Consider the following 15,712-nt stretch of genomic DNA (forward strand, 5'->3'; position numbering starts at 1 on the left):
ACATACAAGTCTTTGAAGAAGGAGGAAGTGCTGAAATAGTTCATCAGCATTTGTCCCTAAGACTTCAGTCTTTATAGTGGAAACACCATAAGTAAATATTTTCTGTCTGGATATAGATTAAAGAGGGAATATGGCAAATGCTGAAAAGCCATGATCATGGCATATAATTCTAGTCATTGAGCAGATTTTAAGTTGAGAGTTTCAGTATAAAGTTGTCCATTGATTTGCAAGAGCGATTTGCCATTTAGTGGAAGTTTCCCAGAGCCATAGCTGTTGATCCTTTGAAAAAAGAAACAATTTTTTTCTTCTATTTTTTTATTCATTTATTAAATTTAATGCAGTGTCATTGATAAATCAGGGTACATATGTTGAGAGAAAACATCTCCAGATTATTTTGACATTTGATTGTGCTGTATACCCCTCCCCCAAAGTCAAATTGTCTTCTGTCACCTTCTATCTGGTTTTCTTTGTGCCCCTCTCCTCCCCAAACCCCTCTCTCATTCCTCGCCCCATCCCTCCTCCCCCCACCCGCACCCCCATTGCCATCACATTCTTGTTCATGTCTCTGAGTCTCATTTTTATGTCCCATCTATGTATGGATTCATATAGTTCTTACTTTTTTTCTGATTTACTTATTTCACTCTGTATAATGTTATCAAGGTCCATCCAAGTTATTGTAAATGATCTGATGTCATCATTTCTTATGGCTGAGTAGAATTCCATAGTATATACATGCCAAAGCTTTTTTATCCACTCGTCCTCTGACGGACACTTGGGCTGTTTCCAGATCTTGGCTATTGTGAACAATGCTGCCATAAACATGAGGGTGCATTTCTTCTTTTCATACAGTGCTATGGTGTTTTGGGGGTATATCCCTAACAGTGGGATAGCTGGGTCAAAAGGCAGTTCGATTTTTAATTTTTAAAGGAATCTCCATACTGTTTTCCACAGTGGCTGCACCAGTCTGCATTCCCACCAGCAGTGCAGGAGGGTTCCCTTTTCTCCACATCCTCACTAGCACTTTTTCTGTGTTGTTTTGTTGATGAGCGCCATTCTGACCAGTGTGAGATGATATCTCATTGTGGTTTTAATTTGCATTTCTCTAATCATTAGTGATGTTGAGCATTTTTTCATATGCCTATTGGCCATCTGTATGTCCTCTTTGGAGAAGTGTCTATTCATTTCTTTTGTCCATTTTTCGATTGGATTGTCTTCCTGGTATTAAGTTTTACAAGTTCTTTATAGATTTTGATTATTAACCCCTTATCAGACGTATTGTCGAATATGTTCTCCCATTGTGTAGTTTGTCTTTTTATTCTGTTCTTATTGTCTTTAGCTGTGCAGAACCTTTTTAGTTTGATGAAGTTCCATTTGTTTATCCTGTCTTTTGTTTCACTTGCCTGTGGAGAAAAATCGGCAAATATATTGCTGTGAAAGATGTCAGAGAGCTTACTGCCTATGTTTTCTTCTAAGATGCTTATGTTTTACGGCTACATTTAAGTCTTTTATCCATTTTGAGTTTATTTTTGTGAATGGTGTAAGTTGGTGGTCTAGTTTCATTTTTTTGCAAGTAGCTATCCAATTTTCCCAACACCATTTGTTGAAGAGGCTGTCTTTACTCCAATGTATGCTCTTACCTCCTTTGTCAAATATCAGTTGTCCATAAAAGTGTGGGTTTATTTCTGGGTTCTCAGTTCTGTTTCATTGATCTATATGCCTGTTCTTATGCCAGTACCAGGCTGTTTTGTGTACAATGGCCTTATAATATAACGATATCTGGAAGGGTGATACCTCCCACTTTATTCTTCCTTTTCAAGATTTGTGAGGATATTCATGTTCTCTTTTGGTTCCATATAAATTTTTGGACTATGTGTTCTATAACTTTGAAGTTACTCATTGGATTTTTAATCAGTATTGCATTGAATTTATAAATTGCTTTGGGTAATATAGACATTTTAATGGTGTTTATTCTTGCTAATCATGAACACAGTATATGCCTCTACTTGTTTGTAACTTCCCTGATTTATCAATGTTTTACAATTTTCCGAGTATAAGTCTTTAATCTCCCTGGTTAAGTTTACTCCTATGTACCTTTGTGATTTTTTTGCAATAGTGAAGGAGATTGTTTCCTTCATTTTTCTGACAGTTTATTGTTGGTGTAAAAAATGCCTCTGATTTCTGTGTATTAATTTTATACCATGATAATTTGCTGAATTCATTTATCAGGTCAAGTAGTTTTTTGACTGAGAGTTTAGGGTTTTCTATATACAGTATCATATCATCTGAAAATAATGATAGTTTTACTCTTTCTTTTTCAATTTGGATGCCTTTTATTTCTTCTTCTTGTCTGATTGCTGTATCTAGGACTTCCAGTACTATGTTGAATAAGAGTGGTGAAAGGGGGCACCCTTGTCTTGTTCCTGATCTTAAGAAAATTGTTTTTAATTTTTGCCCATTGATTAAAATGTTGGCAGCAGGTTTGTCATAGACTGCCTTTATCATGTTGAGGTATGTTCCCTGCATTCCCACTTTGCTGAGAGTTTTGATCATGAATGCGTGCTGGATTTTATCAAATGCTTTTTCTGCATCTATTGAAATAATCATGTTGTTTTTGTCCTTCCTTTTGTTTATGTGATGAATAACATTGATTGATTTACGAATATTGTACCATCCTTGTCTCCCCAGAATGAATCCCACTTGATCATAATGTATGATTTTTTTAATGTATTGTTGGATCCTGTTTGCTAATATTTTGTTGAGGATTTTAGCATCTATATTTATCAGGGATATTGGCCTATAATTTTCTTTCTTTGTGTTGTCTTTGCCTGGTTATGGAATCATAATTATGCTTGCCTCATAAAAGGAGCCTGGAAATCTTCCTTCCTCTTGAACTTTTTGAAATAGCTTGAGAAGAATAGGAGTTAATTCTTCTTTGACTATTTGATAGAATTCCTCTGTGAAGCCATCCGGCCTCAGCGCTTTTGTTTTTTGGGAGATTTTTGATAACTGTTTCAATCTCATATAATCGGTTTATTTAGGTTTTCTGATTCTTCCAGATTGATTTTTGGAAGATTATATGTTTCAAGAAATTTGTCCATTTCACCTAGGTTGTTTAATTTTTTGGCATACAGTTCTTTATAGTATTTTCTTACAATATTTTGTATTTCTGTTGTGTTGGTTGTTATTTCTCCACTCTCATTTTTAATTTTATTTATTTAAGTCCTCTTTCTTTTTTTCTTGGTTCGTCTGGTTAAGGATTCATTGATCTTGCTTACTCTTTCAAAGAACCAACTTTTGGTTTCATTGATCCTCTGTATTGTCTCTTCAGCCTCTATGTCATTTATTTGCACGCTGATCTTTATTATTTTCTTTCTTCTACTACATCTGGGCTTTACTTGCTGTTCTTTTTCTATTTCAGATGCAGGGTTGTTTATTTGAGCTTTTTCTAGCTACTTAAAGTATGCCTGTAGTGCTACAAACTTCCCTCTCAGTTCTGCTTTTCCTGTGTCCCATAAATTTTGAGTTTTTGTTTGCTCATTATCATTTGTTTCTAGGAATGTTTTTATTTTTTCTTTGATCCCATTGTTAATCCATTCATTATTTAGCAGCCTGCTATTTAGTTTCCATGTGTTTGAGAATTTTTGAGTTTTTCTGTTGTGGTTGATTTTTAGTTTTATGCCATTGTGACCAGAGAAATGCTTGATATGATTTCAATTTTCTTAAATTTGTTGAGACTGCTTTTGTGTCCTAACATGTGGTCTATCCTAGAGAATGTACTATGTGCACTTGAAAAGAATGTATATTCTGCTGCTTTAGGGTGAAAGGTTCTGAACATATCTGTTAAATCCAGTTGATCTAGTGTGTCCTTTAAGTCTGCTGTTTCTTTGTTAATTTTCTTTCTTCAGGATCTATCTAGTGATGTTAGTCTAGGTTGTCTAGTTTTTTGGCGTAGTTCTTCATAGTATTTTCTTACAATATTTTGTATTTTTGTTGTGTCAGTTGTTATTTCTCCACTCTTGTTTCTCATTTTGAGTCCTCTCTTTTTTTCTTGATGAGTTTGGTTAAAGGTTCATTGATCTTATTTACCTTTTCAAAGAATCAGCTCCTGGTTTCATTGATCCTCTGTATTGTTTCTTTAGCCTCTATGTCATTTATTTCTACTCTGATATTTATTATTTCCTTCCTTCTACTAGCTCTAGGCTTTACTTGCTGTTCTTCTTCTAGTTCTTTTAGATGTAGGGTCAAGTTGTTTATTTGAGCTTTATCTAGCTTCTTGAGGTATGCCTGTAATGCTATAAACTTCCCTCTGAGGACTGCTTTTGCTGTGACCCATAAATTTTGAGTTGATGTATGCTCATTATTTTTTGTTTATAGAAATTTCTTAATTTTTTTTTATCTCATTGTTTACCCATTCATTATTTAATAACATGCTATTTAGTTTTCAAGTGTTTGAGTATTTTTCAGTTTTTCTGTTGTGGTTGAGTTCTATTTTAATGACATTGTGATCAGAGACAGTGCTTGATATGATTGCAGTCTTCTTAAATTTGTTGAGACTGCTTTTGTGCCCTAACATGTGGTCTATTCTAGAGAGTGTCCCATGAGTGCTTTAAAAGAATGCATATTCTGCTGTTTTAAGGGTAAAAGTTTCTGAAGATATTAAATCAAGTTGATCTAATATGTTCTTTAAGTCTGCTGTTTCTTTGTTAATTTTCTTTCTTGAGGATCTATCTAATGTTGATAATGGGGTATTGAAATCTTCTACTATTACAGTATTGCTGTTGATCTTGCCCTTTAAATCCATCAAAGTCTGCTTTATATATTTAGGTGCTCCTATATTAGGTGCGTAGATATTTATAATGGTTATATCTTCCTTTTGGTTTGCTCTCTTTATCATTATGTAGTGACGTTCTTTATCTCTAACTATAGTCTTTGTTTTAAAGTCCATTTTGTCTAATATAAGTATTGCTACCCCAGCTTTTTCTTCATTTCCATTTGCGTGAAATATTTTTTCCATCCCTTTATTTTCAGTCTATGTGCATCTTTTGATTTAAGGTATGTCTCTTGTAGACAGCACATGTATGGGTCCTGTTTTCTTATCCACACAGCTACCCTATGTCTTTTGATCGAATCATTTAATCCATTTACATTTAAGGTTATTATTGATATGTAACTGTTTATTGCCATTTTATTCTTTAAAACTGTATTCCTCTTTTGCTATATTCTTTTTCTCCTCTGATCTGTTTACAACAGATCCCTTAGCATTTCTTGCAGCCTTGGTTTGGTTGTAGTGAATTCCTTGTTTTTTTTGTTTTGTTTTTTGTCTGGAAAGCTTTTTATTTCTCCTTTAATTTTAAATGAAAGCCTTGCTGGATAAAGTAGTCTTGGTTGTAGGCTCTTGTTCTACATTACTTTGAATATTTCTTGCCAATCCCTTCTGGCCTCAAGTTTTTCTGTTGAGAAGTCAGAAGTCATCCTTATAGGGGTTCCTTTGTAGGTGATAGTCTTTTTTTCTCTAGCAGCTTTTAATATTTTCTCTTTATCACTTAGCTTTGGTATTTTAATTATGATGTGTCTTGGTGTTGATTTTGGGGGTTTCTCTTTAATGGAGTTCTTTGTGCTTCCTGAATGTGTGAGATGTTTTCTTGCCTTAATTGAGGGAAGTTTTCAGCTATAATATGCTTGAACAAAGTCTCTATCCCTTGTTCTTTTTCTTCTTCTTCAGGAACCCCTATGAAGTGGATGTTATTTCTCTTCATGTCACAGAGCTCTCTAAGAGTTTCCTCAGACTTTTTGAGTCTCTTTTCTTTTTTCTGCTCTGCTTCTGTGCCTTTATTTATCATGTCCTCTAACTTGCTGATTTGATTCTCCCCTTCATCCATCCTGGTTTTAATTCCTTCCATTGTGGTCTTTATTTCAGATACTGTATTTGTCAATTCTGACTAATTATTTTTTATTATTTCAATGTCCTTTTTTATATTTACTATATCTTTATTTAGGTGTTCTTAATGACCATCTATTGTTGTTCTAATATCTTTGAGCATCCTAACCATAGTTATTTTAAACTCTGCATCTGGTAATTTGGTTATATCTGATTCATTTAGGTCCTTTTCTGGGGATTTCTCTTGGTTCATTTATGTTGCATTTCTTTGCCTTCACATTTTCTCTGTGTAAAGGAAGTTTTTGGCCACTGGAGTCCACTGGGTATGGCCTTTGTTCCCTAGGTATGGTCTGTCTGCAGGCCCGCCACCCTCTCTTCTGTTGCTGCTTAGGACTTTTGGATTTGGGCATTGCCAATGCCTGCCCACTGAGGCTGTTGCTGTGGTTTCCACCTCTCCTTCACGGGAGTGGCTGTGATCATGTGTTCAGGTGCACAAGCCTTGGTGGCCTTGGCCTTTGCCCTGCCCCCAAGGGTGGCATTATGCTCGGCCCTGAGGGCAGTGGCGAGCACCTTTGCTCAGTTGCGGGTCTCTGCCTGTTTCCGGGCTTTAGTCCTGCCCTTGCACAAGGAACCCACTTGTGGAACGGCTGATAGCCTTGGCTCTACTGGCTGGGCAAGACTGCGTGCCCACGCTTAGCTCAGTAGTGGAACTCTGCGTGTTCAGGGCTTTTGGCTCCCTTTCTTTTTCTAGTTCCTTAAGATGTGATGTTAGGTTGTTTACTTGGGCTCTCTTGTTTCTTGACATAAGCCAATAATGATATAAACTTCCCTCTTATTACTGCTTTTGCTACATCCCCAAAATTTTGATATATCATGTTGTCATTTTTGTTTGTATATGTCTTTTGTTCTCTGCTTTTCTTTACTGAGTCACTTTTTAGAAGTATGTTTTTTAGTTTCCACATTTTTTGTGTGTTTCTTTACTTCCTTTTGGCAGTGGAATTCTAATTGCAAAGGCTTATGATCAGAAAATATGCTTGGTATAATTTTAATCATCCTGAATTTGTTGATGTTTGTTTTCTGGCCCAATACACAATCTATCCTTTAGAATGTTCCATGCACACTGAAGAAAAATGTATAATCTGATGTTTTGGGAAGACATGTCTTATAAATGTCTATTATGTCAATTTGGTCCAGAGTATCCTTTAAGGCAGATATTTATTAATTTTCTTTTTCGATGATCTATCTAAAGCTATCAGTGGTATGTTGAAATCTCCAAGTATGATCATGCTTTTGTCTGCTTCTATTTTTAGATTAGTTAGTAGATGTCATATATTTTGGTGCTCCCTGGTTTGGTACATATATATTAAGAAGTGTTATGTCTTCTTAAGACAATGTCTGCTTTATTATTAGGAAATGTCCACCTTTGTCTCTGGTTACCTTTGTTGTCTTGAAGTCAACATTGTCAGACATGAGTATGACTACACCTGTTTTTTTGGGGGGGGATATTATTTGCTTGGGGAGTCAGTTTTCAACCTTTCACTTTGAGTTTACTTTCATCCTTGCATCTTAGATGTGTCTCTTGAAGGCAGCATACGGTTGGCTTTTGCTTTTTAATCCAATCCGCTACTCTGTGCCTCATTATTGGTGAGTTTCGTTAATTTATATTTGGAGTAATTATTGATACTTGAGGATTTCTACAGCCATTTTATGTTTTGTTTTCTGGTAGCTCTGTGTCTCATTTGGTTCTTCTCTTTTGTGTTACTGTAAGTTGTTTTTGTTTGATGGTATTCCATAGTTCTTTTCTGTTTCCTTTTTTTTAAGCTGTGTATTTTAGTAGCTTTTTCTTGGATGGTTCCCATTAGGTTATTAAGAGACAAATGCACATATGTACAAGAATCTTCTGTCTTATGAGTGCTTCTGCACTCCAACTTCCTTTCCTACTGCAGTTATTGTCACAGACTATCCTTGTTTTTATTGTGACCTTGTTGGACTTCTATTTGTCATTTTAACTTGTTTTGTTCCTTGTATCTGGTTGACTAACCCTCTTGAGTATTTCCTGCAGTGGGTTTTCTGGTGATAAATGCCCTCAGATTTCATATGACTGTAGAAGTTTTTATTTCTCTTTCATATTTGAAGGATAAATTTTATAAATATAGTATTCTTGGTTGGTCCTTTATTTCAGTACTTTGAATGTTTGGGTCCACTCTCTTCTGGTTATAGAGTTTCTGGTGAGAAGTTTAACTAATACCTAATGGGATTTTCTTTATATGTTACGTTCTTCTTTTCCCTATCTGCCTTGAGGATTTATATTTCATCACTGACTTTTGACAATTTTATTACAATGTGCCTTGGAGTAAGCCTGTTTGGTCTGATTTTTCTTGGATTCAAGGCTTTAACTCTTTCCATAGGCTTGGGAAATTCTCATCAAGTTTTGTTTGATTAGGCTCTCCATTTCCATTTCTTTCTCTTCTTCTACTTCTGATATATCCATTATCCTTATATTACTCTTTCTGATGGAGTCAGACCATTCTAGCAGGGCTCTCTCAGTGTTTTCAATTTATGAATCTCTCTCCTCTTCTCTCTTTAGCATCTTTAGTTGTCTTTCTTCAATGTCACAGATCCTTCCTCTATCTGGCTTGTTCTATTATCTAAACTTGCTACCTCAGTTTTCAATTCATGAATTGAGTTCTTCATCACTTTTAATAAAGTTTTAATATTCTTGTTGAGGCATTTTATTCATTTTTTTCCCTGAGCTCACTTAAATTTCCTAATGGTGTATTCTCACATCTTGTTGAGTATTTTCAGAACTTCAATTTGGATTTGTATATCATTTAATTCCAAGGTTTCCATGAGATTAAGATATTTTTCTGGGGAATTTTTATTTTCTTTCAGCACTACATCTTCTCTTATGTAGCCATGTATTTGATTTCTTCTTCCTTGATGGCATTTAAAAGTGGTATTAAGAACCCTAAGAATAAAAACCTAAATAAAGATAAATTAAAATTAAAATATACATAAAAATTATAAAAATTTTAAAAATTATGACAAGAAAAAAACACCACAGGAAAAAAAGTTCAAAAACAGAGAAAAATAAAAACATCCCCCCAAAATGAGTAAAAAATATAAAAAGCAAAGAAAATAAAATTCAAAAGAGAAAAAAGAATAAGAAAAAGAAAAGTAAATTTTGGTTTTGAGAGGTTTCTTACAGTAGGTGTCAAATGTTTTACAAGTTTTAGCTCTGTGAAGCTCTTACACAGTCATCTGCTGATGTTTCTTTCACAATAATGTAGGCCAGGCCACAATCATGTTGGTGCTTGGTGAGTGTTGTAAAGGTTTTACAACTTCAGCTTCATGGCTTTAGCAATGGTGATCTTGGGCTTTTGGGTACTCCTAAATTTATCAACAGACTTGGGGACCAGACGTGGATCACTTCTGTTCTTCAGAGGAGAGAATGACTCTAGAGAGCTAGCTGTAGGGCTTGTTTTTACCACTGTCCTTATTGCGAGGTGAAGGACGCAAGATCTGGGAGGCTGGGGGCCATACCTTAGTTTCCTCTGTCTCTACCAAGTGTGGACTGTAGGCAGACCATGGAAACATGGGCCATGACACCGTGCTGTGGCCACTTTGGTTCTCCCTCTCTCCTCTCGCTCACATTTCCTCATGGCAGAAAAAGCCACTCCAGGTTTCCCTCTCTGTACCACTCAGACAAAATCCAGTCTGAGCTTCTCTTCTAAGTCAAGTAGAGAAAAACAAACAACAAAGTCAATCCAGGTTTGTTCCCCCCTCAAGAGCCCACTGTGAAAATGCATTTTATCTTCTGTCCTTCTTTCCCACCAATTCAAACTTTGGTCCATTCAGTGCATTGATCATTCAGGAACACCAGGAAGCTCAGATGGAATTCCTTCATTTCATTACTTTTGTTCAATTGTTGAAATTCCAAGATCAGGATTATCTCATGTCACCATTACTCTGACTGCATCAATACATTTTTTTTAATTGAATTACAATGGTGTATTTTTAAACTTAATTTTTATATATTTTATATATTTATTTGGTAATTGATATTTAACCACTTCTGGGAACCTCTCATAAGGTTGTAACAGGTGTCTCCTAGGGCTGTAGTCATCTTAAGGTTTGAGTGGCTGAGGCCCACTTCCACATTCACTCACAAGGCTGTTGGTAGGTGTCATGTATTTGGGGACTATTGGCCAGAGAATTCCCTGTTCCTTGACATGTGAGTCTCTTGATTGGGCATCTCAAAACATGAAGGTTGGGGTATATCAACCTTAAGAGCCAAAGAAGGGCAGCAAGAAAAACCCAGATCTCTTACACTCTATTTTCAGAAGTGAACTGCCATCATTTCTCTATATTCATCATTGGAAGTGAGGCCCTATGTCCAGCTAAAACTCAATAGGAGCAAATACATAGGAATGGAGAATGGAAAACAGAAATCGGGTATCACTGGGAGCATCTCAGATACTGCTAACCACATGGCCTTATCACCCACAGGACTTTGTGTTCAGGCTCTTCAAGACTCAGATCACATCTGTCTGCTTTCCAGCATATTCCTGGTTAATCACAGAAAAACTCAACATATATTCACTGGAGACAACCTGGCAAGTGGGTAGAACTTCCTCTCCATTGAAAACTTCTGTAGACCTCATTATACCACTTCTGGTCATACAGATTCAAGACCACTTGATTCCTGTAATACAAGGAGAGCTCTTCCATCAACATCAGGCCAATCTTCAACCATTCCACAGCGAAATTTAACGAATGTTCCCAGCAGTTCTAATTTATGCTAATGAGAAAGAAATCAACTCACTCCAAAACTTTTTATATTTGTGTTCTCTCATCTGAAAAAACTAATAAAAATGGTTTCCTTTTTTTCTCCTGAAAAAATTGGGATGTATGTGGTTAGTTGTATATTGTAACCTTCTAAATACTACTCATCCAGGTTTTCTGAGTAAGAGGAATGTGGAGGTTGGTTTGTCACTAAGTGATATGAAGATTCCTTTGTATACAATTGTGTAGAACTCAAAAGGAGTCCACAAAGCTTCAGTTATCATAACAAAAGACAGGGAAGCATAGTAACAAAGTGAAGTCTTAACCAGACTATCACTGGTGAGAGGAAAGAATACCCTTTTGCTAAAATCATGGTTCTTGGCATTTCTATAGTAGTATAAAAGGCCAATTTCATGTGATAACCAGTGACTTCATGATCCTCAGGCATCATTAGAGCACACAGCAACTATAAATACAATCTCACCACTGATTTTCCAGTTACATACTCATGGCCAAGACACATCATTTACAAACACTTCTTACTGAGCTTATTTTGCCACCTTCCTGTTGCTGACACTTCAAAATATGTTTGTACCTCATTTCATATTACCAGTAAGAGCACAGTCATGAAAAAACAATTAGTCACCTTGATGAACAAATTTTAATATGATATTGCTTAAAGAGTTATTAGAAGTCTGAAAGGCAAAGAACAAACCAGTAACAGCAATTCCAAGTGAAGAAAGAAAATACCACTACTTCTCAAGGAACGTTAAGGGAAAAGTTGAGTTTTTAGAACATGACTATTAACACTTTTGACAGTATATAAAATGGACATAAGATGAAAAATACAGTAGTGATTTCAAGAGTTCCATCCCAACATCAGAAAGGATACAAGTGAGTTTGGAGAAGATGCAATAGCTTCAACATAAGCATGTATGCCCAGCTATATGGTATAGAGAGGGTACTTGAAGAAAGATTGTCAGTAATAACTGGGAAAACACATTTTCTATTGCTACCATAGGCTCCTTTTCCACCTTTTACCTCTGATTTTCTTCAGATTCTTCAGCATTTATCAATGAGCAGGTGGAACCAAGATATTAGGCCATTTTTGAAGGAAAGATCTGACTTAGATAGGTAGTACTCAAACCTGGCTCCACACTACAACCACCAGGAGGCTCTTTAAAATCCTCATACTCAGACCATATTTTAGTCCCATGAAATCAAAATACATGGTGATGAGATCCAGTGTTAGTATTTTTAAGCTTTGCATGATCTTAATAAAAACCAAGGTTTAGAAACAGAAATAATCACATACCTGCATAAACAAAGTTGATAGACGATAAATTTATATGGAAAATTCAGAGCTGTCAAAGGATATAAGTTTTAGTATACATAGAAAGTGTTGTTTATCAGTCTGGGATGCTTGGGTCACCAATGTTTAACTACAGAAATCTCCATTGATGTAATAATATTCAGTCAGGCAGTGCTTATGACAAAAAAAGGATTTCAGGAAACTCCCCAGTCCTGTTAGACATATAAAAAGAATTGATATTCAGATGGTAAACAAGGAGAGGAGTGAAAGTCAGGAGATCTACGTAAATGATAGAACAAGAGAGGTGGGATTTGTAGGTCTTGATGTTTAGTTGTGTTGCATTTTCCCACTTACACCTCAAATGGATGACACGAGCACTGAGATCAGATTGGTTTTCTGAGAAACTTCTGCATAGCCCTTTTGATGTCTCCGTTCCTTAGACTACAGATGAAGTGGTTCAGCATGGGGGTAACCAGTGTACACCACTGAGGCCACCATGCCATGCCTGGGTAAAGGTGAGACAGCAGAACTGAGGTACACCCCAACAGTGGTTCCATAAATTAAACAAATAACAGGTGAGAACCACAGGTGGACAAGGCTTTATACTTCTCACCTGTTGATGGGACTCTCAGAGTGGAGCAAATAATTTTATAGTAAGAGAAAATAATTCCTAAAGGTGGAACACCACAAAATATGGCACCAGTAGAATAAACAAACATGTTACTGGTGAGGATTTCAAAACTGGCAAGGTTGAAGAGCAGAGAATGGTCACAGAACAAGCCACTAAGTCGATGATTCATAATAACTAAGTAGTGCAGAGGGTAACAGATGGCCACAAACCAGTCATAGGCCATCACAATCAGGAGATCATTCATACATACAAAAAGCATAAAAAATGACATCTGTGTGAGGCAGCTCCATAGGAGATGCCTCTGCTGTGAGTCTGGATGTTCACAATTAATATTCACAGTGGTGGTGAAACCAATCTCAGCCAAAGACAGGTTGGAGAGGAAGAAGTACATGGGGGTGTGCAGGTGGGAGTCTGAGCTGATAGCCAGGATGATGAGCAGGTTCCCCAACAGGGTGACCAGGTACATGGACAGGAAGAGCCGACTGAGCAAAGACTGCAGTTCCAGATCATCTGACAGACCCATGAGGAAGAACTCTGATACACGTGTTAGATTTTCTGGTTCAATTTAGCCTGGGCAACTTTTGTAAAAGAAGAGTTGGAAAAATAAATCAAGCACTGTGTCCTAGCACGTGTACATATTTGGATTCAAGCAGTTCACAAGTAAAGTCTTCACATTTAGGTTCATCCACCCCAGTGGCTTCCACAATATTTCTCAGTGTCTCAAGTCCAATTTTCTTAGAAGAGTTTATTCATTGGTTTACATAATATCCTTTTCCATGCACACGTATGTTGAGATATTTTCTTGAAGAATGTTAAAGGAGCAAGAACATTTAGAAATAGCAAATCCATGAACACCTAAACTGGAGCCTACTCTTTAAGAGGAAGTACAGAATTAAAAATATCCTTGACACTCTAAGAAAATAATCAGTCTAATTAAATAGCACTTAAAAGCAGCCTGAAATATTTAAATACAGTATAAGAAAATGCAAGAATACTGATAACCTGTATCATTGCTAGAACACATTATCTGCTCTCTACATTAAAGTCAAGTGTTGTTCCCTGACCTCTGCTGCAGTGGATAAAGCTTTGACCTGGACTGCTGAGGTTACCAGTTTAAAACCCTGGACTTGCTAAGTCAAGGCACATACAGGAAGCAACTACTATTGAGTTAATGCTTCAAACTCTCTCACTCTTTCTCTTGAAATAAATAAAATCCCCTGACCCCCCCCCAAAATGGTCAAGTATTCATTTTAACAAGATAGCTTTTTATGAGCCAGTTATCTTGGGTTCTCAGTACCATTTTCAATTTCTGATATACTTACTCAGACATATGGTTGTTTTTTAAAACTCTTATCAAACATATTCCCAACCTTGACCTTGTAGATTTCATATTTGATTAGGTATGTTTTGGTTAAAAACACAAAATCATAGAGCATCACTGACCACAACTCATGGCATTAGTGTAACAGACAGTTATCAATCATTAAACAATAATTAACTTTAAAAGTAAAAACTTGCCTCCTATATCTCACCTTAGAGAGGACTACATAGCAATTCTAGAGAGACTCAGGGGAACACTTGGGCAGTTTTAACCCGCTTCTTAGCTTTTTGATCTCCATTTTGATGGCTCGGTAAGCCTGTATATGTGTTTCTAAATGTAGCAATTCTAAGGCTTTTGTTCAAATTGAACCCAACTCCCTTATTTACTGTTGAAATATTCAGGATCATGAGAAGCCCCCAAGCCAGGTGTGAAACCCAGCATTATTATGCCTTCTCCTTAAATCAATTTTATTTTAAGTCAATTCTCCTTAAATACAGTACTTTTTAAATCACATCCCTGAAGCCAACTCTGATCTTTAGTTCTCTTGACAGTACACACAGTGATTTAGATTTGAGGAAAAAAATACAAAAGAGAAAAGTATAGATACTAATGTAACAAATACTGAGGAGTTTCCACATCAGTAAAGTCAATTGTTCCAAAAAATTAAATAAAATTAAAACTAGAGTAGTCAGACCAGTGATTATCTTTACTATGTTATTATGGTTGCCTGTAAATATTGTAAAATGTACAATGCCCTGGCCACAGCCTAGAAGCTATTAAATAATAATCTATACATACATGATGCTCAGTGGTGGTAACACAGCCTTAGAATATGGCCAGGCACTTAGAAAATGTTCAAATAACATTACCTATTATATCTATAAATATTAAAACATAAGTATTAAGTAATATTTACCTTCAAATACATATTTTATACATTAAAATATTGCCAATATATTGGTATTTTCTAAATTCCGGCATTATCCTATTGACCTGCATACCTGTTCCACAGCAGCAAACACTGTCCTTCATTTTGTCAGTGTATTTTCTGTCTGTGTTTCCATAATGTTAGTGTTTATGTTTCTATGGAGCTTACTGGAAATTTATGTAAATAGTACTTTACTGCACACAGTCTCTAAAACGTGCTTGTTTATGACACTATTGTTTAAATCTTTCTTTGAAGTACACACATTTAGGTGTAATACTTTAACTGATGCATAGTACTACCTGAGGAATTTCTTTTACTTGTCAATTCTTTATTTTGGAATCCTTTATCAAAATTCTTCTGCCTCTCTTCATATCATACAAGTAAGTATTTCTATATGATATGTCCATGGTGGTTGGCTGTGTTATAAAAATCATTACAAGTTCAATTTTACCTCTTACTTACTACCTTTGCTTTTCCAATAAAAAAATTAGTTGTTATCAATTATTTGCTACTTTTGGAAATATTTCTGAAATATTTAGGTATAGTCATTCCATGAAATTCCTATTTTATGTAGGGGATAATCCCGTATCTCAGATTTCCAAAATGGGATGTAAAGTGCATTACTATTTATGAAAAATGCTATAATCCCTAAATTAAGGCCATGATTACTAAAGGTGTGTGGAATCCCCCACTTCTCTATACTGGCGTTCCTTATCTGGGACTAAGGAGAACACCAGCAATCCCCAGAGATATGTGGCATCTAAGATAGGTAGAACACAATACATATTTATTAATAAGTATTTGTTTATTGTCTTGTAACCAGAAATTAATTTACTGGAGGAGTGAATTTATTGATA

The 15,712-nt window shown here is 35.8% G+C and overlaps 1 pseudogene; it reads right to left on the reverse strand.

Moving 5' to 3' along the window:
- Positions 1 to 11,338: 11,338 nt before the first annotated feature.
- Positions 11,339 to 15,695, reverse strand: LOC136333387 (olfactory receptor 7E178-like; annotated as a pseudogene).
- Between the last annotated feature and the right edge of the window lie 17 nt (positions 15,696 to 15,712).

The sequence above is a fragment of the Saccopteryx bilineata genome, chromosome 1, assembly GCF_036850765.1.
Source record: "Saccopteryx bilineata isolate mSacBil1 chromosome 1, mSacBil1_pri_phased_curated, whole genome shotgun sequence".
NCBI classification, from domain to species: domain Eukaryota; kingdom Metazoa; phylum Chordata; class Mammalia; order Chiroptera; family Emballonuridae; genus Saccopteryx; species Saccopteryx bilineata.